Source organism: Schistocerca nitens, chromosome 2 (genome assembly GCF_023898315.1).
Source record: "Schistocerca nitens isolate TAMUIC-IGC-003100 chromosome 2, iqSchNite1.1, whole genome shotgun sequence".
Lineage (NCBI taxonomy): Eukaryota > Metazoa > Arthropoda > Insecta > Orthoptera > Acrididae > Schistocerca > Schistocerca nitens.
This window is the reverse complement of record NC_064615.1, coordinates 685,431,027-685,456,819: the sequence shown is the minus strand read 5'-3', so window position 1 is coordinate 685,456,819 and position 25,793 is coordinate 685,431,027. Positions and strand designations below refer to the sequence as shown.

General features: G+C 35.4%; 1 protein-coding gene across 3 annotated transcripts in view; it reads right to left on the bottom strand.

Moving 5' to 3' along the window:
* Window positions 1–25,793, bottom strand: part of LOC126234557 (uncharacterized) — a 78,319-nt gene that overhangs the window by 26,856 nt on the left and 25,670 nt on the right. The window contains exon 1 of one of the 3 annotated variants that reach the window (XM_049943260.1): window positions 11,381–11,454. The exons of the other annotated variants lie outside the window; for them this stretch is intronic. The gene's annotated coding sequence lies outside the window, so the exon portion shown is untranslated. Of the gene's footprint in view, window positions 1–11,380; window positions 11,455–25,793 lie in introns of those variants that run through there. 3 annotated transcript variants of the gene reach the window in all.

Below are 25,793 nucleotides of genomic sequence, written 5' to 3'. Positions count from 1 at the left end.
TTTCCCTTTTTACAGTTATAAAGTCAAATACTTTTGCTACATATTTGTTGATCAGTTTTTTATTTGATTTTCCATCATATGTTGGATAATCTGTACCATCAGCTCCAATAATTCATGTACCACTGGGTGTGATTAGGATGCAACCCTCCATCACCAATATGAATATTAATTTCTGTATCCTTGTTGGGAATATTCAGGCTATTTTTGGTTTTCTCATTCATAGGTAATGAGTAATACCAATAGCTTTCAATCTTGTTCATTTATGAAGAATAAAAACATCATTTCATCTCTAAAATAACTGTTACAGTAGCGCCATTGAAATCAATTATATTATCATTTTCATCAGTTATAGTTACAACTAAATCCTGAATTTTATCATGAATTGGAATAAATAAAGGATGATTTGATTCATAAATTATTAGTGTTCCAAACTCTACATTAGGCTTAAATGAAGCAATAGTATCAGTTTCATGGTGAAAGTGATCATTACGATTTATGAACATCCCATCAGCTAAATTAAAATTTATATTAATTAACTCAAATGGTATAATTTTTTGAATATTATTAGATACATGGATAGATAGATATCCAGCGATCACAGGCCCTGCAGACCACACACTGCTTCCACAAACTACCTCCATTCCTTCCTGTTTTGTGCCTGGTTCCTACAGGTGCCTTCGATCCCCAGGGCTGCAGGGTCCTTCATCATGTCTTCCATCCAGCACTGCCTTGGCTGTCCAGTGGGGCGTTTGGTGTTTGGTTTCCCATCTAGTGGCATCTTCATGTGTCTTCCATCTGGCATACAGGCTACATGGTCCACCCATTGTATTCTTTTGCTCTTTATCTTCTGAAGGATAGTTGGTTGTCGCATCAGAAGGTATATTCCCTCATTTTTCCTCCTCCTCCATTCACCGTTATCTAAAACTGGCCCCCAAATCTTCCTCATTACTCTTCTTTCAAATATTAATAGTTTTTCCTTTTCTCACTTAGTCATGCTTTTGAACTGTACATTACTGCTGGGCATATCACTGTGTTGTAGATTTTCATCTTAGTATTCTCTGAGATCGATTTAGAACTGAACATGTCTGTGAGGGAATCCATGCATTTATTCCCACTGCTGTTCTTTCCTTGATGTCCAATTTTATGGTTTTGTCCTTGGTAAATCCCAAGTATTTGAACTGGTGTAATCTCTTGAACCTCTTGCCATCTAGCTCAAGAAATTCTTGCTGCTCTTGTCTTTTTCCTAATTGCATGAACTCTGCTTCGTCTGATTTACCTTGAACCTCATCTTCTGTCCTCCTGTGCATAATTGTCCATTTTCTGGTACATTCCTTTCAACTCATGCTTTGATTCACTTAGTAGTACTATGTCATTGGCATATGCCAGACAATTAAAGTTACCATCCACCTGTACTCCAGCCCACTCGTTTTGCCTACGCTCTTTTATTACATTCTCTAAAATGACATTGAACAGAACAAACGAGAGAGCTCCTTGGAAACGTACTGCTGCCTTTGGCCCTTTCATACAAGCTTGCATCATTCTCACTAGCTTCTTAGGGATTCTGAAGTCATGCATTGCATTGTGTAGGCTCTTCCTGTGGATGCTGTCATATGCACTTTGAAAATCGACGAACAGGCTGTAGATATATGTATCATATTCCGAGTGTTTTCCAAACATTTGTCTTAGTGTGAAAATGTGATCTATTGTCGAAGGGTTTGGTCGAAAGCCAGTTTGGTACTCCTGTATGTTGTCCTCTATGAATGTGTGCAATTTTCTGAGGATAATGATGGAGTGTACCTTATGTGTTACATTCAACAAGCTGATTCATCTGTAGTTACCACATTCCATTTTGCTTCCCTTCTCTATATTGGGCATATTATAGCCAATTTCCATCCTTCTGGCAGTGTCTCATTCTCCAATATCAACTGGATCATTTTATATATCTCTAAGCGAAAGCTCTCACCTCCCGCTGTGATTAATTCCGAAGTTATTCTGTCCTCCCCTGGGGCTTTGTTGTTTCTGAGTCCTTGATTGTGATTTTCACATCTTCTTCACTAACTTCCCATTCTTCTTCATCTTTCCTTTCCTCTGTAGTGTCTGCAGGTAACATCTCATCTGGGTCTGGGTGATTCAACAGTTCTAAGAAGAATTATTTCCATCTTTCTACAATTCTTTCATGGTCATTTATTAAGTGGCCATTCTCATCTCTAATGAAAAAAGTTGGGCTCTGAAATCCACATTTCCGATTTTTTATGTTTTGGAACAATTGTCTTGGATTCTAGTTTTGACTCTCTGCTTCAACTTGTTCTATCAAACTGGTTATGTATTGTATTCTCTTCTGTGTTCTTGGGATTATATTTGTCCTCCTTCTGACATTGATAAAATGTTCCCTTTCCTGCACATTCTCATCATTAGCAATACTCTTTTTATTGGCTTCCATAGTTTGATTAAATTCTAACACACTGACAATACTATCTTTTATCTCCATATGCAACTTAACATCACTCTCAATTGTTACTCTATTTAAGCACTCATCTGCTTTAATGTGTATATTAGGCTTTTTTGTATGAATAAATTTTTTCTTAACTTCTCATAGTATATTAACCTGTTGGAATTATTATTTTCTCTCCATCACAATATAGTTTGTTATTTTTCGCTGTAACAATTGGAGTTTAAAAGGCAGCATAAAAACCAACCAATGATACACTTTTAAAACTCTCTTATAGGTACAGTTAGTCTTTTTTTAGCACTGATAAATTATCACTCAGTTGTATTACTCAACTCATTTATTGGTAATTAAATTAAAACAAATTGGGATCCAAAAATAAGAATTTCAGAAAAGAAGTGAAAAAATAAACGTAGTAAATTGTTACCTAATTCCATTAGATGTGCTATTATTCACCCTAGTGGATGTGGTAAAACAACATTAATGATCGATAATTATATTTTAGCACCAGGATGGTTAAACTGGGATAAAAGTAATCATCTATACATATTTTCATTAGGTCTGGATCATTCACAGTATCAAGAATTTATTTAAAAATGTAAAAAAGTTGAAAATAAATTAGATGCTGAAACAGCTACACATATTAGTAGCAATGATGAAATTATACCATTACATGAATGTAAAGATAATACAGTTGTAGTATTTGATGGCTTTATATTGGAAAATCAAGATATTGTAAGAGAATATTTTACTAGAGGTAGACATAATGGAATAGATTGTTTTTATTTAGCTCAAACATATTCAGAGATACCAAAACAACTAGTCCAAGTCTCAGTTTTTAAATATTTTGAGACAAGATGACAAAAATCTAGTTCATATTTATCATAAATTTCTTGGTGGTGATTTAAGATATGACGAATTCAGAAATCAGTATAGTAAATGTTGGAATGACGATTTTGGTTTTATAACAATAGACATGACATGTAAATCAAATTAAGGTAAATACAGAGCACAAATTAAACATTTCCTAACGTAAATATGTTATATCGATGCAATTGAACAAGTAAAAGAAGGGATTTTAGTATTAGGTGATAACATATTGGAAGTTATTAAAGAAAATAGAGAGGTTGAAAATCAAATTGTTCCTTATGCTTATCACCATTTAGAAGAATTTAATGATATACCATCAATTAGACAATATGAAAGTCCTCAGTGTGACTATACTTTAAGTCAATCTGAAATACAAGATTTATTAATGAAGTATGGAGAAAAGATAAAGAAGGATAAAAATGTTAAAAAATATATAAGTGGAAGAATGTTAGAATATATTAATAACAGTGAAGATAAAGTTTTTGGATTAAGACTTGTTAGTTCATTTTAATTTGTTGGTAAATCACTGGTAAAATTTGAAGGAGATAAATTAACTGTTGGTGATAGGACATATGAGGGTACAGATGGATCAATGGATCTTTTAACTAAACAACATATTACTATGGATAACACAAATGATTAATTTAATTCTATTGATTTATCAAACTATGCAGATATTTTTTTCAAAGCAGGAGCATTATAGTCTGACAAAAATCCAAATAAAATAAAATCGAGTAAAGAAGTTAAATACAATGATTTAATAAAAGAAACTGTTGAAGTTTATTATTCAACCTTATCACAAAATATTTATGATTCAGAAAAAGAAAAAAATGGTGAAGGATTAATTAAAAATACACATAAAAGCCAATTGAATGTGTTTGGTTAAGTAATGTTAGATATTTAAGTGATAGATTAACAGTAACCCATGGAGAAGAACTGGCTGTAAATAAAAACTATCATGATGAAAAAGTTGGCATAGTAAAGATGTTAACAAATCTCATCATCAACCATCTGAAAGGAACTCCATTCTCGATTACATTTGTAAATCATTTACAACATACATTTTGGGAAAATGGAAAAAGTGGTGAAGGATTAGTAAATTGGGCTTTAAATAATTTACCAATGTCAGAGATGCATTTTCCAGTATGTTATTACTATGGGCCATTAACTAAGCTAGAAGAAAGACTAGCATGTGGAGATAGAGGAATTAATCGATTAGATGAAGCTTGCAAACAACATGGTATGCCTATAGAGATAATAAAGACTTATAAAAAAGACACAAAGCAGATAAAGGGTTTCAATTAGCTGCAAAAGAAAGAATGCATGCTCCTGATGCTTCAGTTGGTGAAAACGTTGCAGCTACTGCAGTTAAAGGAATAGTGCATGGAAAAAGAAATCTGGGATTGGGACTTGACCCTGATGACAATGGACAGGGTTTATAATTTTTGATTGTATAATTGAATAGCTGCGACACTGTTAAAAAATTTCTACCTAGTGGTAAAATTAAACCAACAGCAATTAAAATTAAAGCTAATAATGATCAACTATACAGTATTGATTAGTTTTTAACTGAAGCACAAAAAAGAAAATGAGATAAGAAAACTGGCGGCAATTTATTGATAACATTAGCAACTCCTGTTGTGAAAAAAATTATGGAATATCTAACTAAAAAGGAAGAAGGATCTAGTTTCAATATACATGAAGGTGATTTTCTATCACTACTGCTGGCAGCATTACCATATTTAACTACTTCTGGTACACTAGCAGGTGCTGCTGCAGCAGTTCCAAATGCTATTATGAATAAAATGAAAGGTGGTAAAGAATTAGAAGAGCAAAAGGGCCGTAATTTAGAAATGGAAAAGAAAGGTACAGGGTTAAAAAAACTTTGCAAAAAGTAATTGACAAGTATCCTAATGTACTAAGAACTTCAATATAGAGAACCTTGTTAAGCAATTGAAAACTGAACATTTTCATGGTGTATTTAAGACTGACGAGTTCCCTAATAAACTAAAAAATTTTACTTGTGGAATCGTTAATTTAGATACATCTGATCATGTTGATACACAATGGATATGTTACTATAGGAATGGTGGAAATATACCTAAACAGACAGTTAATTCTTTGAAGAAAAATGATCAGTCCTATAAAAATGAGAAGATACAAAATTTTAATGAAGTAATATGTGACCATTTGGGTTTATTTCTATTAAAATTCCTATCAAATGGTTATGAATTTGATGATATTTTGAATCCAATAAATGGACACTTTAATAACTAAAATAAGCAAACAAAGTGGTGAAAAACAAATCTAAAGAATTAGAAAAAATAAAAAGATTTAGAATTGGAAATAGAAAATGTAATTAAGCAATTTCAAAAGGAATGCAGAAGCATTTTTAAAATAAGTAAAGGATATTTTGATTTTAAAGGTAGAAGATTAGTAGACATAAAGGCTCCTGTAAATTGTTGTCATGCAGTTACCAAACAATACTTACAGAAAGCATTTATTAGAAGACCAGAATACACAAGTATTCTAACACAATTCAGTAACTGTGTCCCCACAACAAAACTTTATGAAAAATTGTGCAGTTTCATAATGATAACTGTAACACATCTACATCCATACTCCGCAAGCCACCTGACGGTGTGTGGCGGAGGGAACCTTGAGTATCTCTATCAGCTCTCCCTTCTATTCCAGTCTCCTATTGTTTGTGGAAAGAAAGATAATCGGTATGCCTCTGTGTGCGCTCTAATCTCTCTGATTTTATCCTCATGGTCTCTTCGCGAGATATACATAGGAGGGAGCAATATACTCCTTGACTCCTCAGTGAAGGTATATTCTCGAAACTTCAACAAAAGCCCATACTGAGCTACTGAGTCTTCCACTGGAGTTTATCTATCATCTCCGTAACGCTTTCGTGATTACTAAATGATCCTGTAAAGAAGCACACTGGTCTCCATTGGTTCTTCTCTATCTCTTCTATCAACCCTTTCTGGTATGGATCCCACACTGGTGAGCAATATTCAAGCAGTGGGCGAACAAGTATATTGTAACCTACTTCCTTTGTTTTCGGATTGCATTTCCTTGGGATTCTTCCAATGAATCTCAGTATGGCATCTGCTTTACCGACGATCAACTTTATATGATCGTTCCATTTTAAATCACTCCTAATGCCTACTTCCAGATAATTTATGGAATTAACTGCTTCCATTTGCCTACCTGCTATATTGTAGCTAAATGATAAAAGATCTTTCTTTCTATGTATTCGCAGCACATTACTCTTATCTACATTGAGACTCAACTGCTATCCCTTGCACAATGCGTCAATTAGTCGCAGATCCCCCTGCATTTCAGTACGATTTTCCATTGTTACAACCTCTCGATACACCACAGCATGATCCGCAAAAAGCCTCAGTGAACTTCCAATGTTATCCTACGACACACCCCTGTGTCACACCTGAAATCACTCTTAATTTAGAAGACTCTCTCCATTGAGAACGACATGCTGCGTTCTGTTATCTAGGAACTCTGCAATCCAATCACACAATTGGTCTGATAGTCCATATGCTCTTACTTTGTTCATTAAACGACTGTGGGGAACCGTATCGAACGTCTTGCGGAAGTCAAGAAACACGGCATCTTCCTGGGAACCCGTGTCTATGGCCCTCTGAGTCTCGTGGACGAATAGTGTGAGCTGAGTTTCACACGATCGTCTTTTTCGAAACCCATGCTGATTCCTACAGAGTAGATTTCTAGTCTCCAAAAAAGTCATTACACTCGAACATAATACGTGTTCCAAAATTCTACAACTAATCGACATTAGAGATATAGGTCTATAGTTCTGCACATCTGTTCGATGTCCCTTCTTGAAAACGGGGATGACCTATGCCCTTTTCAAATCCTTTGGAAGAAGGGAGGCAAGTTCCTTCGCATACTCTGTGTAAAATCGAACTGGTATCCCATCAGGTCCAGTGGCCTTTCCTCTTCTGAGCGATTTTAGTTGTTTCTCTATCCCTCTGTCGTCTATATCGATATCTACCATTTTGTCATCTGTGCGAGAATCTAGAGAAGGAAATACAGAGCAGTCCTCCTCTGTGAAACAGCTCTGGAAAAAGACATTTAGTATGTTGGCCTTTAGTCTGTCATCCTCTGTTTCAGTACCATTTCGGTCACAGAGTGTCTGGACATTTTGTTTTGATCCACCTACCACTTTGTCATAAGACCAAAATTTCTTAGGATTTTCTGTCAAGTCAGTACATAGAACTTTACTGTCGAATTCATTGAACGCCTCTCACATAGCCCTCCTCAGACTACATCTCGCTTCGCGTAATTTATATTTGTCTGCAAGGCTATGGCTGTGTTTATGTTTGCTGTGAAGTTCCCTTTGGTGCTGCAGCAGTTTTCTAACTCAGTTGTTGTACCATGGTGGCTCTTTTCCATCTCTTCCGGCTTGGCACATACTCATCTAATGCATACTGTACGATGGTTTTGAACTTTGTCCACTGATCCTCAACACTATCTGTACTTGAGACAAAACTTTTGTGTTGAGCCGCCAAGTACTATGAGATCTGCTTTTTGTCAGTTTTGCTAAACAGAAAAATCTTCCTACTTTTTTTAATATTTCTGTTTACGGCTGAAACCATCGATGCAGTAAAAGCTTTATGATTGCTGATTCCCTGTTCTGCATTAACTGTTTCAAATAGTTCAGGTCTGTTTGTTACCAGAAGGTCTAATATGTTATATCCACGAGCCGCTTCTCTGTTTAACTGCTCGAGGTAGTTTTCAGATCATGCACTTAACAAATTTGACTAGCTTCTTTGTCCCTGCCACCTGCTATAAGCGTTTGAGTCTCCCAGTCTATAATGCCTATTGATGAAACAGTTAATAATCTGAAATCAGATTGTAATAAAAGATTTGGAATTAACAGTATCATGGTGTGTCTTAATAAACAAATAGAAAAGATGAAAGCTACTCTCATTGAACTAGAAAATAATGTACATGATTAATTAGAATTGACATTACTTTTAATGATCCTACTGAGAGTCTGAAATGTTTATTTCCATTTGGATTATGGTCAAGAAAACTGTAATCAAGGCATATATAGAAATGGCTGTAGCAGTTGATCCTAAAAGCTTTAAAATGTCTATGTTTCCTCCATCAACACCTTCCACTGATGTTCCACAATGCAGATGAAAGTTTAATATTGAGTATGATGGGTCAAGTCAATTTAAACTTGTAGAGTATTTATGTATTTGGTGACTTATTTACATTACTTGATTATGAATAACAATTTTAAGCTTTATGAATGGATCACATTCAGTGTTTTAAATGTAAAAAATTTATGGAAACACATAATCCTCACAGAGTAACAACTAAAAATGGAAGACAAAGAAATATAATATTAATCATTATTCAACTTTTAGTGAATTAAAAGCATCTGGTGTTGAAAGATTTAATAGAACAGTGAAAGAAAAAATGTAGAAAAAGTTTTGCCATCAAGGTAACTAGAAGTGGATAGATACTGTTTCAAAATTAGTTGATGAATAGAACAGCACAAAACATTCAACTAAGAAAATGAAACCAATACAAGTTAATGAAAAAATTTTAGGATCCATTTGGGAGGTGTGTCTAGCATCTCCAAAATTTCAAAAAGGAGATAAAGTGAGTATTAGTAAACTTAAAGGAATATTTGAAAAACGGTACACTGCCAGTTGGTCTACAGAGTTGCTTTGAAATTGAAGATGTTATATATTCAGATCCAAATACGTACAGATTGAAAGATATTAAAGGAAATTTTTATGAACAAGAACTACAGAAAACTAAATATCCAGATGCATATCTTATTGAGAAAGTGTTAAGAAAGAAAGGCGATAAAAGTATATTTAAGAGGTTAGGATTTGATAATTGACATAATAGTTGGATAAATAAAGGTAATGTTATTTTAGAAGGATGTTGGACATTTGTCGTACATATAAATAATGAATTTTGTATTTTATTTTTTTCTATGTGTTTGTTATCCTGATGATGATGTATCTATATTCATAAAACAGTTAATTTGTGAGGTATTGAATTATGTATTTGATCTAAATGGTGATGGAGTATGCATTTTTATATATGTTTTATAAATATCATTTATTCTTCGTGTTTTCTATTTGTTGTATATACCAGCTTTCAATGCAAGTATGTGTTTCAGGGTCATAGGTAGATTTTGAATTAACTGAATAGCTCTGGTTTGCAAAGTTTGAGTAGTGATGTAAGCCTAAGCTGTCAGCAAAGATTTTAACTCAACAACATTCATCATCTGTAGCTCCATTTATATAGGGAAAAAATTGTTGATGATTGCTGTTCATTTGTGTTGTGTGTAAAATGTATAAAATTAATTTTTATTTCTATAACTTGGCATATTCTTTACATAAACATTTTCCAATTTTAATCTCTTGTTTGTTTATGTTTCCAAAAGCAATTAATATCTTTTGTCTCATTAAAATTAGGACATGTTTCCGTTTAGAAGTCTTCATATATTTTATTGTGAGTGGATGATTGTGAATGTTTTTTATGCATACTGTGCAAACACTTTTACCACATTCACAGGGGACTTTTTCAAGTAACTTATCTTTGATTACTGCGTAGGAATTTGGTTGATAGACTTTATCATATTCTTTGTAACATTGTTTACACATGTGTAAATGTTAATCTCGTATATAGGGGTATAGATGATAACTGTCAATGGTTTTTTTTTCAGTTTTACAGTTCTTACATACATTTTTGTTATCCATTTATTATATCAAAAATCTATATCATGAGTTCTATTATTCATACCATTACACTCCATTTTTATTCCAAAAATAACATTATCATTTTCCCAACTGAGCTCTTTAGCATACTTGTGTGCTAAGGTAATTCTGAACTGATTATTAAGTGACAATAAGGTTTTATAGCCATATTTTGTATTCATATTTTCTACATTTGTAATTTCATATGATTCATTTGTATCAAGCTCATTTTAGCTTCATTAATGGTATACACTTATTAATACTGTTGTGCTTTGCAACAAGCTGGTTTTTCTCCATTTGTATGTCAAAAATTAGTCTTGAATCTTCTCTAATGGATTCATATTTAAAAATTTATTCCATGATTGAACATTTCTTTTTATATCTTTCATTTCAATGCTGTGATCATTGTTTAACTTCTCTGCTATCTTTGCAATAAAATATTTATGTGGTAGAGCTTTTCCTTTATAAACACTAGAAATAATTTCGTTATTCTTCCTTTATCAGCAATAGTAAACATCGGTACAACTGCATCATTGTGACCAATCTTCTTAAGTTTATAGAGTTTGTTAAGTAAATATTCTTCTCGATGTTTGCAATTGCTAAATGATTTAATTACAATAGGTGTATATTCGTCTTCAGGTTTATTAGATTCAAATAACTTTGGTATATCAATAATTTTAGCTCTTTGGAATTGTTGTAATAATGGGTTAATATTATCTATTTCATTTTGTATGGTACTGTTTTCTGTTCCATTTTTCCTGGTGCTGTTTTTCTTGAAATAATATATATTTTTTCGGTCTTGATTGATTCATTTTTTACAAATTGATCTTGGTTTACATAATTTCTTTCCAAATTCAATTATATCCTTTGAGACACTACATTTACTATGTTTCTTCCCCAGGTTGTTGTACATTTATTATATTAAAAATCTTAAAAATTTCTTGCCCATATTTTGTTGTCTATAATATTGTCAACTTATAATGAAAAATTTTCAAGTTTTATATTGCATTTATAGTGTAATTATTAGTTGTGGTATTAATGAGCAATTTATTCAATAAAATGATAAACCTATTGGACCAGTTATTATTACCTTTCTTGTAAACTCTTTATACTCATAAAAGTATCATCTTTGAAAAAATACAAATACAACATCCCGCTAATATATCTAAATGCAGAAGTCATACCAGCTGATAATCTTGAAAATTTCTACTTATATTTCCATGTGCCTTATACTTAAAATTACACTCAACTAACTCAGCATAGAAAGACTCATTAAAGACTAAACATATCCTACCTGAGTGTGTGTTGCGATATCATTTAATTTAAAATTTTTTCATAAACCAGTACTCGATATTGAATTTGGATATCCTGAAATTGATTGCAGTATGAGTAAATGCATCATATATATCATGTCAACAAATATTACAATTTCATCACTAGGTCTCTGATACATACCACTTATACTTTGTAGATAATGGGGCAAAAATGTCAACCAATTAGTTATTAACTTTGGTTTATCAGCAATCCATACCCAATTCTTATAAAAACATATAAACTCCCATTCATAAATAATAAGTAATCGATATGTTTATATCTATGTAATGGTTCAACTGGTTCAATTGGTATATAATTTGGTGTTGATGTCTATATTGGTTTTGTAGGTGTTAGTGATGCTACAACATACCAACTAGGAATAGCATCAATAGCATCTTGAGATCACTGCAAATATGCACCGTTGCAGTATGGATACGTTATTGATCCCTAAACATCTGCATGTTGTAAATCTAATGAATGACCAACTTCATGCACTAATACTTCAAATAGATTTATTTCATCTTTTGGTGAATTCCCATCAATTTTCAAGTACCACAGCTCTTCATCATCCATATATATTTCTACTGGATCATTATTGATATGCATGACTTAAGATGTCACCTTGTCCGTCTAGATCTTTTGTACATTTTACACCACAGTTAGGAAATATATGTGACTGTCTTTTATTTGTAATTAAAGTATCAGGTTACTTATTATTGTGGTGAAACTGAATATTAATGTATTTTTTGCCATAAATGAAATGCTGCATGTGTTTTGTGTAGTACCTTTTTATTTGTACTTTTGTAATGAAAATTTTATATTTTCCTTATTCCATTTGTATGTACTGGTACTATAACTACGAAATGCATCTTTTACACCACACCTAGGCTTATTCATAAAATTTAAAGTATCTTCACTTAATTCACCACTTATTTCATTATAATATTTTACTTGAAATAGCATCAAAACCTCTCTAAAAAGGTCATCACTCACTTGAGTATTTTCATTCTCTGGTACACCCAAATAACCAAAATCGTTTATGTATTTTATAGGTTTACTCTTATCATCTTCAACTGCTATTTTCATAACCACCAATAGTAGAAGTAGCATCATTTACGTATTTAAAATTCTTTTAATAACATCTACACATTGGACAAGAAGAATGATCTACAAACCATTTATCAACACATTTTGTGTGGAAGACATGATTATATATAGTTTTTACATACTGACGATCTTCATCAGTTAAATATATAGCGCAATCTGCTTCTGAAAATTCAATTATTTCATATCATCTTATTGTTTTTTGTATAAATGATTCATATAGTTTTTGATATTGTAAAATCTCAACCTAATTAACTTTATCTCTAAATTGTATAATGAAATATTCAGATAATTCTTGATGAAATGATGTATAATACCAATCTACTTTGTCTTCGAATTCTCTTATAAAATCTTCAGATATTTTTTGACTTGTTGATATTACATTCCAAATAATTTCATCTTTAAATTCTCTTACAGTTTTCAGATAATTCTTGACATGTTGATACTGTCTCCCAAACTTGTTTATCCTTAAATTCTCTTCTAAAGCTTTGAGATAATTTTTGGTCACTTGATATTTTATTCCAGTCTAATTTACCTTCAATTTCCCTGATAAAATCTTCAGATAGTCTTTGACATCTTGATATCTCATTCCAATTAACTTCCTTTTTAAATTCTCTTATAAACTTTTCAGATAATCTTTCACATCTTGATATCAATATCCAATATATTTTATCTTTAAATTCTCCTATTAAGTTTACAGACTATAGTTCATATTCTGATATTTCACATGAATCAATTTTTTCTTGAAATTCTCTAATGAAACCATCAGATAAAATTGTATTCTTTGATATATGCCACCAGTCTGATATATGAAATGGATTTTCTTTTTTAATATAATAATCAAATATAGTACTACATGTATCGTTTTCTGAATACAATTTACTTCACTGTTTTAAATTTCAATTTTTTCCAGTAAGATATAAATCATTTTTATTCATAACAAGATCATTTAGTTGTTGTCTTTTTAGTTTAGAATAACTTTCAGTTCATAATTCTTTTGCTTTATCTTTGAGATCTTTTAAAGCATAATTTTGTCTTGTATTAGCAGTGTGGATAAAAATCAGTGAGTTGTTGTCTTTTTAATTTAGAATAACTGTTTAATCTTAGTTGTTTAGCTTTAGTTTTTAATTGGCTTACATTTAGAGTGCCCATTTATATAGTAAAAAATCTTCAGGATTGTTATCTATCAATTATGAAAAAATTATGCAATTTTTGTAAATATAAAAGTGGCTGTTTTGAAAGGCCAATTTTTATATTAAAAATGATCTGACTGTCGGTGATAAATGCTAGAAGAAATGCCTCACTTTATATCTAAAAATGGGCAATACTGGGAAGTGTGCCAGTACCTACATTCTTATACTACTAATGGGATTGGAATTTCTAGATTCTTTGTCCGAAAATCTTTGTTGGCTGAGAGCAGAATCATCCACACAACTGATGTAATCTCAGCATCAGGAATGTAAGTGTTACCTGTCCAATATGCTCCTCAGTGGGCAAGGCAGATGGAAATCCAACAGCGCAAGTTCCCGACCATATGGTGATTGCCAGAGTACCTCCAAGTCAAAATGTACTCTTCGACACTCCACAACATAGCTGAGCAGTCGGGAATTATGAACCTCTCTATGTGGGCACAAAACGCGGATCAGACTGCTCGGCATTTAGACGTTTCCCAGACCGTTATCAATTTATCTTAACGTTCCTTATCTGACGATGAGAGATCTGTACTTGCCAAGGGAGGAGATTTTGCTGTTAGTCCGTGTTTTGTGTCCATGGAAGAAATTATAGCCAGTGTAGAAGCAGGAATTCGCAGTGTGGATTCTGTAACTGCTGAAGAAATCCGTATAGAAACAGTGAGAATGTTAGCCAATGCAAAACCGCCGAAGAGTAATATAACTGTGGGTGAGAGAAGAGCTTTCAAACTCCTAAATGATGACGATAGTATTTTGATTCCCCCCACTGACAAAGGAAGTGCAACAGTGGTTATGGATGTGGCTAAATATCGGAGTAAAATTACTGATCTACTGGATCCGCAAGCATATAGGAAGCTGAATAAGGACGCCACTAACAACGTTCTTAGAACTGTGTCACGGTTAATAAAAAACTCATCCATTGAAGAGAGTGTACAGGAAGGTCTCAGCAATTCGGTTGCGCTACCACCGAGGCTTTATGGATTGCCCAGAGTTCATAAAGAAAACGTGCCATTAAGACCGATACTAAGTGTCATTGGTTCGCCCATCTACTCGTTAGCCAAGTTTTTGACTACGCTGTTAAAAACATATGTAGGCCGTTCGGGCTCTTATATAAAGTATTCGACACATTTCACCAGCAGATTGAATGACGTAGTAGTCCAGCCAGAGGACATATTGGTCAGCTTCGATGTGGTATCGCTGTTTACCATGGTTCCACTTATTGACGTATTGAAACAGCTGGATCAAATTTTTCCTGCTGATATCAGAACTGTTTAAGTGTTGTTTGATGGCCACATACTTCAAGTGGAATGAACAGTTTATGAGCAAACGGATGGCGTGGCTATGGGAAGCCCCCTAAGTCCCGTAATTGCAAACTTCTTTATGGAGAAATTCGAAGAACAGGCCTTAGGTAATTCCAGCAAAAAATGAAATGTATGGTTCTGATATGTGGATAACACGTTTGTGCTGTCTAGACATGGCAGAGAGGAACTAAGCCAGTTCCACGAACATCTGAATAGTATAAACTCGAGAATTCATTTTACAATGGAGGAGGAGGTAGACGGAAAATTACATTTGCTCGATTTGCTTGTTTTTAGAAACGAAAATGGTAGTTTGGGCCACTCAGTATACCGCAAACCCACGCCCACGGACCGTTATTTGCACAGGGATTCGAACCACCACCCACAACAGAAGTGGGGTCTTATCAAGACGTTAGCGGACAGAGCTATAAATATTTGTGAACCTGAGTTGCTCGACGCTGAGATGGGACATCTCCACAATGCACTAATGAAGAACGGATATTCGTCCGCCGAAATACAACGTGCGTTGAGACAGCCACACAGAAACCATAGTGACGTACAGGCTACTGCAAAATCTAAGGTTTTCCTGCCGCTTGTTAAAAATGTAACGGAAAGAATATGGAGGATCTTGATGAAGCTGAATATTACCGTAATTTACTAGCCCACCAGGAAGATACAGGAATACCTTAAGCCTGCCAAGGACGCTCGCAAGCCATTGGAAAAAGCTGGAGTGTATAGGATCCCATGCAGCTGTGGAGATGTTTATGTGGGTACCACTAAAACAACTGCTTCAAAACATTTGGAAGAGCAAAAGGGCAATTGTAGAAGAGCAGAAACGGAACGATCAGCTGTTGCGGAACATGCTTTCCAACCAGGTAAGCACATTTTCGTTTTGAGGAGACGCAAGAACTAGCGGCCACAAGCGGATATTACGAAAGGCTCTACAGGGAGGCAATCGAAATCGCCAAACACCCTAATAATTTCAATCGAAAGGAGGAGGGCGTGAAATTAAACGGTATATGGATGCTGGTGTTGAAGAAGATGTGTACAACCCGTCCACCACTAGGTGATGGCAACGGCGATCGACGGCAGCGGACAGCAGACAATTGCACTGACGTTTTCAAAACACGTGACGTGATGCCTCGGCGCCGGAGCGCACGGACACGGAATTTAACGGCAGTCAGTAGCGAGCCAGTGGGTGTGTTCGAGCTTCCATCGAGCTACAGACCCCCTTGAAGATGTCCCCCCCAGACGGGAACGAAACATTAGGAATTGACGCAGAATTATCAACCGATCATGGCATAACAGCCCAGATAAATATAATGGACATGACATTTCCGGCCGTGAGCGTCTACATTTTAGTATAAGAAGAAGACTACCAGGGAAACGATAGTGTTGTTGTAAACAACGATAATGTTGCTTAATCTGGATGAGCTGCAATTCTAAAGATACATAACAATTTTATATGTCAAATCATAAACTGTGAACGAAGTAATAGGTAACCATTTTATCAAGCCCTGATACAGGTTTAGTAGAAACTTCTACATTTTCCCTGGCTAAAGAATTTAGTGTTATCAGATTACAAGCTGTGCTTGATAACTATAGAGTGCGCTGGGTATGTTTGACCCTGTTGAAGGCTGTGTAAATGTTAACCAACAATATTTTTTTAAATACTATGCTTTACTCTGTAGGAAATCAGTTCCATGTGATGTAAATTATGAGATAGCTTACAGATCGGTTGTTACACTGCATGTAACAGCGTTTTGCAATTTGTCTATTGCACAATAAGATTACATGGGTGTTGACTGGTGTGTAAGTAAACCTTCTAGACAATCATGAATGACAGAAGATTATAAACTGTGTTCTGTCTGCATACTGTTTCAATTAATTGTTTGTAAACAACATGGAGACTCAAACATTTTTCTTTAGGCTATTTTCAGCAGCAGGTATATATTTCAAGGAACCCATGACACAAAGCAGCATTGGAACTATTTATTTACTACTGATTTCGGTCTATATTATCTGCTACCTCTATTAATGCTAAGAAACTCAAAATACAAAACGTCATATACATAACACTAATATAAAATCATAAACAGTACATTATACATGGAGCAGTGACAACTAAAAAGGTACATTCTTAATGTTTAAGAAACTTCAAATGTGTTTGTTCACTAACAAAGTTCTTATGAATTGATGGGATCCACAGTGATTGAAGACTCTTCAACCTGCATTAGCTGTTATGTTGTCCTTTAAAGGGAACACTACCAGATTCATAATGTTACTGATGCTCCTCAGGTGATTTTTTATTTCAGTTAAAATACTATTTTCTTAGAACAGAATTTTATAAAAAGAGATTTTCTTATAACATTCTTAAAAATATTTGTCAAACTTGCATTAGCTAATAAAACTCTTAAAACAATTTTCAGAAGCCGTTAGAGACATGATTAGCCCTAAAACAATTGGGAAGCTATGATGTGCAAATCAAAAAAGTTGATAAATCAGAGACCATTGTCAACATTAAAATTGACAGTATCAGTAGATGAATGTAAAACAGAACACATGGGGTGATAAGACCTAGTGTTAAATATAATTACAACCATCAACATCTATGGATAAATTATGTACAACACCATAATAATGTTCACAGTATGTGATGTCTGTGGGTTCTACAAAAGTAAATAACTGCAACCTACCAAAAGTACTGATGTTTTTAAGGATATGAAAACGGCAGCTGTTTGTTATGCCAGTGCTATGGAGTGGCAGTTGGTGTTGTGTTAGAAGCTCGTATTGGAAGACATTCGTCCCGAGTTCACTACATCAGTCATGATTCCCGTGAGGGGAAATTATCAAAATGAATGAGCCTATAGCAAAAAACCACTTGCAGTATATCTGGCTGACCATTATGGTAAACCAACGGCAAGTGCCATAAAAGTAAAACTAACGTGATGTACTGAGAATTTTTTCAGGGCTACCTTAATAAAAAGTATAAAATAAGTAAAAGCATTCCATAATAGATGTTTGCTCAGCATGACTGTTGGAGACTGCATGAGGCAGACTGGTTCTTAAGCAACAAAATCGGAATCGGGCTTGCATTTTGCAAAGAGGAACTGCAAATATCAAAATGTTAGACAGGATCGTGTATACACATAATTCATCAACAATTCAACTATGGACTTTGCATTACAGTGTGGAGATAATAATATATATGTACATCATAAAACACATATCCTCTGCTTTTGTGACACATACTTTAATAACAAATTGTTTGGGATAAATGAATCGTGTTTTATAGAATGGGTTCAACAGGTTATGCCAATTCTAAATAGAAACAGTCATATGATCATGGCAGCAGGTAATTAACCAGGTGTGCTAAAGCAATCGAAGTTTGTCGAAATGCTATGAAGCCTAAGGTTGGTCTGAGTATTCAAAGTGTGGGTGGGGGACTGCTTTATTGCTCTCATAGTTTTCATTGCCCCTGGGATAGCTGGTATCATCCCTTTACTTTCACTGAACAGAATTTTTAAGTTGTTCTTGAGACCCAAGATGGAATGCCCACTTTCACGAAAGTGTGTATTTATAGTAGTTTTTTAATTAAGCAGATTAAGATGTTCTTTAAATCATATATGGAAACCATGGGCAGTTTGCATGATAAATTTGTTTTGACAGCCTTTGCAAGAAATTGTATACACAGCTGTGCCTTTGTAGTTGTTAAAATGTGAACATTTTTTATGTCTATACTTTGCCCATACATTTTTTGGAATGAAATATGCCACTCCCTTTCTGCTGTCCTCCCAATCATTCTGATACTTATCAAAAGTATGGCATCCAGAGGTAGCTTGTTTTTTGTGTTATCCTTATTTATTGGTATCAGTGTAGCGAAGAAGCTATTAGATTTTATTCCAACAGCGTTCTACTTCTTCAGTACTTCACTACTGATCCTACTTTATAAATCTGCATCACATTTGTCACATGAAGCAACAAGTTGTATAGCTTTATATTCTAGAAAAAATTATTCTCTAGAAAGAGGTACACCATGAAGTTTTAGTAATATGGTCTGAACACCATCTTTATACTTTTTGGGATGATATGAAGTCCAGTGTATGACTAGCATGTCACATTTCGCATCAGGACCTTTGATCATCAGAAACATATTGGTGCAAAGATATAATCTTCTCCCCATACAAAGGGAACCAGTCTACAAACTCATATTCATACTCTGTCTTATAAATGTTAGCTAAACAATATGCAAAGTGAGAACCCATGACTAACCCTTGTGTTTGTGTATAAGTTAAATTACGAAAATTAAAATAGTTGTAACTCATGCTTTTTATTAAGATATCTCTGCAAAGAAGCTTTGGTAAATAACTTTGCTTTCACTTTTATTTCACTTGTCGTTGGTTTACCAAAATGCACATTACACAAATATAAAAACAATTTCCGATTTTAAGAAAATCTATTCTGCAATAAATAAAACATTTTAATTAACAGAGGATTACCTGAGGTGCACCTGTAACGATAAGAAACTGGTAGTTTTCCAAATAAAGGACTACATAATAGCTAAAGCAGTTTCAACAGTCTTCATTAATTGTGAATTCCATAAATTCATAAGAACTTTTTTGTAAAAAATGGACTGAAGATTCTGAAATATTAATAATCAATTGTTATTTAGAAAAACTCATGTCACTTATATAGGAACATGAAATCAGATTAGTCATAAAGCTGATGAACAATAGCAATGCAGACAATAATTGTTCCATATGAACAATTATCATCACACACAATCTTATATAGTCATACACAAAAATAACCTTAATAACAAAAGTACTCATAACCTCAAAAGTAAAACAACAGAGATATGTGGTCAATATGAGCAGTAGCACACAAGAATAATTTTAAGATAAAACAGTAATAATAAGAACCATTATAGCATAGGCAAAAGTTATTAAATTGAGTAAAACTGTCTCTATTCCAACATATGTTTATTATAGTTGTCAGCCGATTTTGGTCTTTAATTTAGATCATCTTCAGGCCATAAGCATCATCATAGTGGGTAGTGGTGGTGGATCGAGGAAGATCTGTAAAAATATGGACAACAACTGCTAACAGTCCATGTTTATACAACTCTTGCTCCATCCATTGCCACCAGCAATTATTGTTGTGATTGAGACTGTTCACTGAATTTTAATATTTTGCACCTATCACTGTCAAATCTGTAGTGAAAAAAAAGTTTCTAAAATTTTAAAGTCACAAGTAACATGTGTACCAGAGCAGAATAATAAGATATTAAATTAATCACAGTGATCATAACACTATTTTGTATATACAGGGTGTTACAAAAAGGTACGGCCGAACTTTCAGGAAACATTCCTCACACACAAAGAAAGAAACATGTTATGTGGACATGTGTCCAGAAACGCTTACTTTTCATGTTAGAGCTCATTTTATTACTTCTCTTCAAATCACATCGATCATGGAATGGAAACACACAGCAACAGAACATACCAGCGTGGCTTCAAACACTTTGTTACAGGAAATGTTCAAAATGTCCTCCGTTAGCGAGGATACATGCATCCACCCTCCGTCGCATGGAATCCCTGATGCGCTGATGCAGCCCTGGAGAATGGCATATTGTATCACAACCGTCCACAATACGAGCACAAAGAGTCTCTACAGTTGGTACCAGGGTTGTGTAGATAAGAGCTTTCGCCGGCCGAAGTGGCCGTGCGGTTACAGGCGCTGCAGTCTGGAACCGCAACACCGCTACGGTCGCAGGTTCGAATCCTGCCTCGGGCATGGATGTTTGTGATGTCCTTAGGTTAGTTCGGTTTAACTAGTTCTAAGTTCTAGGGGACTAATGGCCTCAGCAGTTGAGTCCCATAGTGCTCAGAGCCATTTGAACCATTTTTTTAAGAGCTTTCAAATGCCCCCATAAATGAAAGTCAAGAGGGTTGAGGTCAGGAGAGCGTGGAGGCCATGGAATTGCTTCGCCTCTACCAATCCATCGCTCATCGAATCTGTTGTTGAGAAGCGTACGAACAATTCGACTGAAATGTGCAGGAGCTCCATCATGCATGAACCACATGTTGTGTCGTACTTGTAAAGGCACATGTTCTAGCAGCTGCTAATCCTGTATGAAATCATGATAACGTGCTCCATTGACTGTAGGTGGAAGAACATGGAGCCCAATCAAGACATCACCAACAATGCCTGCCCAAACGTTCACAGAAAATCTGTGTTGATGACGTGATTGTACAATTGCGTGCGGATTTCGTCAGTCCACAAATGTTGATTGTGAAAATTTACAATTTGATCACGTTGGAATGAAGCACCATCCGTAAAGAGAACATTTGCACTGAAATGAGGATTGTCACATTGTTGGATGAACCATTCGCAGAAATGTACCCGTAGAGGCCAGTCAGCTGCTGATAGTGCCTGCACACACTGTACATAGTACGGAAACAACTGGTTCTCCCATAGCACTCTCCATACAGTGACATGGTCAACGTTACCTTGTACAGCAGCAACTTCTCTGACGCTGACATTAGGGTTATCGTCAACTGCACGAAGAATTGCCTCGTCCATTGCAGGTGTCCTCGTCGTTCTAGGTCTTCCCCAGTCGCGAGTTATAGGTGGAATGTTCCGTGCTCCCTAAGACGCCGATCAATTGCTTCGAACGTCTTCCTGTAGGGACACCTTCGTTCTGGAGATCTGTCTCGATACAAACGTACCGCGCCACGGCTATTGCCCCGTGCTAATCCATACATCAAAGGGGCAGCTGCCAACTCCGCATTTGTAAACATTGCACTGACTGCAAAACCACGTTCGTGATGAACACTAACCTGTTTATGCTATGTACTGATGTGCTTAATGCTAGTACTGTAGAGCAATGAGTCGCACGTCATCACAAGCACCAAAGTGAAGATTACCTTCCTTCAATTGGGCCAACTGGCGGTGAATCGAGGGAGTACAGTACATACTGATGAAACTAAAATGAGCTCTAACATGGAAATTAAGCTTTACGGACACATGTCCACATAACATCTTTTTTTATTTGTGTGTGAGGAATGTTTCCTGAAAGTTCGGCCGTACCTTTTTGTAACACCCTGTATAAAATTGTCACATACATATTACTGTGCATTATATGTGCAACAAAAACAGAATGACAATAAGGTAAACTGTGACAAACAACTCTGAAAAAAATTAAAACTAAGGTGTCAATAGCATCATTATATACAATTTTCGATTATAATGTCTCATACAATTCAGTGTATAACATGTCCCATTGAACCAGGACCCAGAACCAAGGAAAATCTGAGTTAGTGATAAAAATTGAAGTTTATAGTATATTACTAATAAGCTTCATTATCATAGATACAAGAAAAACTAAACAGGTTTATCAATAAATGGTACATAGTGTAAAATACTCAATGGCTTACTGAAGAGTACCTTAACAATAGTACGCAGAGGTGCTGTGAACACAAGAATTTCACATTAATTGTGAAACTTAAAAAATCTATCCTTATAGTCAACAGGAATAGAAGGGAAATACATATTCCCAAAACAATCAGCACACAACATCAAAATATGTCGGACTTAAAGGCCAATATGGATACATCAGACTAACTTCTAGTGAACCTATTACAGCTATTTAAAAAACATGGAGAATCAGAGTAATCTAGCTTAAACAACTGAGCACTGCAATTATTGGAAGCAAAGCATGTAAGAAATAAATGAAAAATAAAGAAGTAGATTTAGGAAACTAACTGTAAATGGAGCAAATAAGAATCATTTATCAACAATTACCAGTCATAAATAATGTTAAATAGGATATCTGTTAGACTAGCAATGTTCAATAACGATGGGAGAAATCATCAGTGCAGGAACATAAATATATTTGCACCACTGTAATCTCTGTTATTTTGACATCTGAATTTCCCATACTGCTTTGTCAAAACGTTCATCTTAGTTCCGCTAAACGTATATAAACGTATATCAGTATCAGCCATTCATTATACACTGAGGTGACAAAAGTCATCAGATACCTCCTAACATCGTGTCGCACCTCGTTTTTCCGATTATAGTGCAGCAGATTGACATGACATAGACTCAAACAGCTGTTGGACGTCCCCTGCAAAAACACTGAGCCATGCTGCCTCTGTAGCCGTCCTTAGCTGCAAAAATGTTACCATTGCAGCATGTTGTGCATGGACTAACCTCTCGATTATGTCCTGCGAATGTCTGATGGGACTCATTTCGAGCGATTTGAGTGGCAAAGTCATTCGCTGGAATTATCCAGAATGTTCTTCAAACCACGTGCGAACGATTGCGATCTGGTGACATGATATCAGTGTCTGGGAACACAAAGTCTCCAAAACATTCACACTCAGTAAACGGCTCAGGTGGACCACAGGCTCCAGTTTATTCCATGTAAACACACCATTCCATGATGGAGCCACCACCAGCATGCACATTGACTTGTTGACAGTCTGGATCGAAAAATTCGTGGGGTCTGCATGACACTTGAATCCTACCATCAACTCTTAGCAATGAAACCGGAATTTATTTGAACAGGCCACAGTTTTCCAGTCGTCTAGGGTAAAATCTGTGGAGAAAAAAAATGAGGATGTAAGTTGCAAGTGCTAATTTAAGATCAAGAGGTTGGTACAGAAGAAGAATTCTTGGTGGGCTGCGTCAAACCAATCAGAAGCCTGATGACATAAAAAAAAGGGGGTGGGGTTCAACCAATATGGTCAAGAGCTCAGGAGAGGCGGCACTTGCGTCAGTTGTCTGCTGCCGTAGCCCATTAGCCACAAATTTCTCCACGCTGGGCTATCGGATACGTTTATTGTATGTCCCACACTGATTTCTGCAGTCTGTTCAAATCAAATGTTCAAATGGTTCAAATGGCTCTGAGCACTATGGGACTTAACATCTATGGTCATCAGTCCCCTAGAACTTAGAACTACTTAAACTTAACTAACCTAAGGACATCACACAACACCCAGCCATCACGAGGCAGAGAAAATCCCTGACCCCGCCGGGAATCGAACCCGGGAACCCGGGTGTGGGAAGCGAGAACGCTACCACACGACCACGAGATGCGGGCTCTGCAGTCTGTTAGCACTGACAACTCCATGCAAACGCCAGTGATCTCTGTTATTAAGTGAAGGCTGTCAGCCATTACAATGTCCATGGTGAGAGATAATGTCCGAAATTTTTTGTTCTCCACACGCCCTTGACACAATGGATCTTAAAATATTGGTTTCCCTAATGATTTCCGAGATGGAATGTCCCATGTTTCTAGCTCCAACTACCATTCCACTTTCAAAGTGTGTTAATTCCCATCATGCGGTGATAACCTCGTCAAAAACCTTTTTACATGGATCACATAGACACAAATAACAGTCCTTTTATGCCCTTTGTACACAAAACAGGGTAGTGATCCCCACACTGGGGTAACTTCCAAGTTAAACATTTTGCTACAAGTATGTTGTTTTTTACTTAGAATTTTCTATAGAAATGCTTGGGTGAGACTTAATGTCTGCTTGGGAGTGACATCTTCCATTAAAAGACAACTAACTATATGCCACTAAATTTCGTCTGGCATAGGTGATTGAGGATACAGAATAACACTATGCTTACAAAAGAAATGTGTAGCTTGATATCTTATCATCTCATTAAATTCCCTGACAAAATATTATTTCCGCTTCAATTAATATGCAGAGCTAAAACCATTTTAAGTTGTATGGCAGACCTTGGTAGCAGTAAATTATTAAGATGTGGAATTATCTGTAACAAGAAATCTTACTCACCATGTCGCCGACACTGAATCAGTGACTTTTTACTGAAAGCACTGAATTTGGTGTCAGAATCGATATGTATAACACATGCTTTTAGGATATCTGTTACTATTCTTGGTTACACATAAGCAAACCAGATTTCAGCAATTTACCCATTTCGACTCCATGTTGCAGCAAATTGTAAAAAGCAAACCTTGGTGAGAAAAGCATATCAGTAAGTAGAAGAATTACTACACCCACGGCAAATTACAGCTGCATCACTGTATGTTGTATGGTGAGCATATCAGAGCGATAAATTCATTTTTGTTTAGAAAAGTTAGTGACACCCCCATCTGTTTCAAAAGACATGGAGTCATTACCGATTTCATAAGCAAAGGAATCAGTGGAAGGCTGGCAGTGCTCTGTAAATAATGAAATGGGGAATGGCTTACTTCGATACTTGTAGCTACTACAGAAAATACGTTCTACAAAATATGTTTTAAATGTGTAATATATAGTTCCAAACATGGATCTGTACTCCAGAACTCCAGACAGCACTCCAGCACCAGCAATATTCAAGTAACTACATCAGTATGCACACTTACAGACTGTAGGTTGCTCAAATGGGAAAACCGGAACAAGCAGCTGACTAACCTCTGTAATTTACAAGAAAAATTGTCCGGTCAACCACCTCCAACTTTATAATCAAGCTTGTCCACATTCAGGTTCCCAACACCATGGTGATTTCCCTAAATCACTCCAGGCAAATGCCAAGATGGTTCCTCTGAAAGGGCACGGCCGACTTCCTTCCCCATCCTTCCCTCATCCGATGAGACCGATGACCACGCTGTCTGGTCTCCTTCCGCAAAACCAACCAACCAACACCATGTATTAACCAGAGTCAGTTGGTCACAATGTCTATAGCTGGCTGGGTAAGATGTATTGTTCTCGTGAGAGAAACTTCTTACAATAAAAGGACACTGAGGCTAAGGCTTTAATAAATGTACAACTCTAAATGG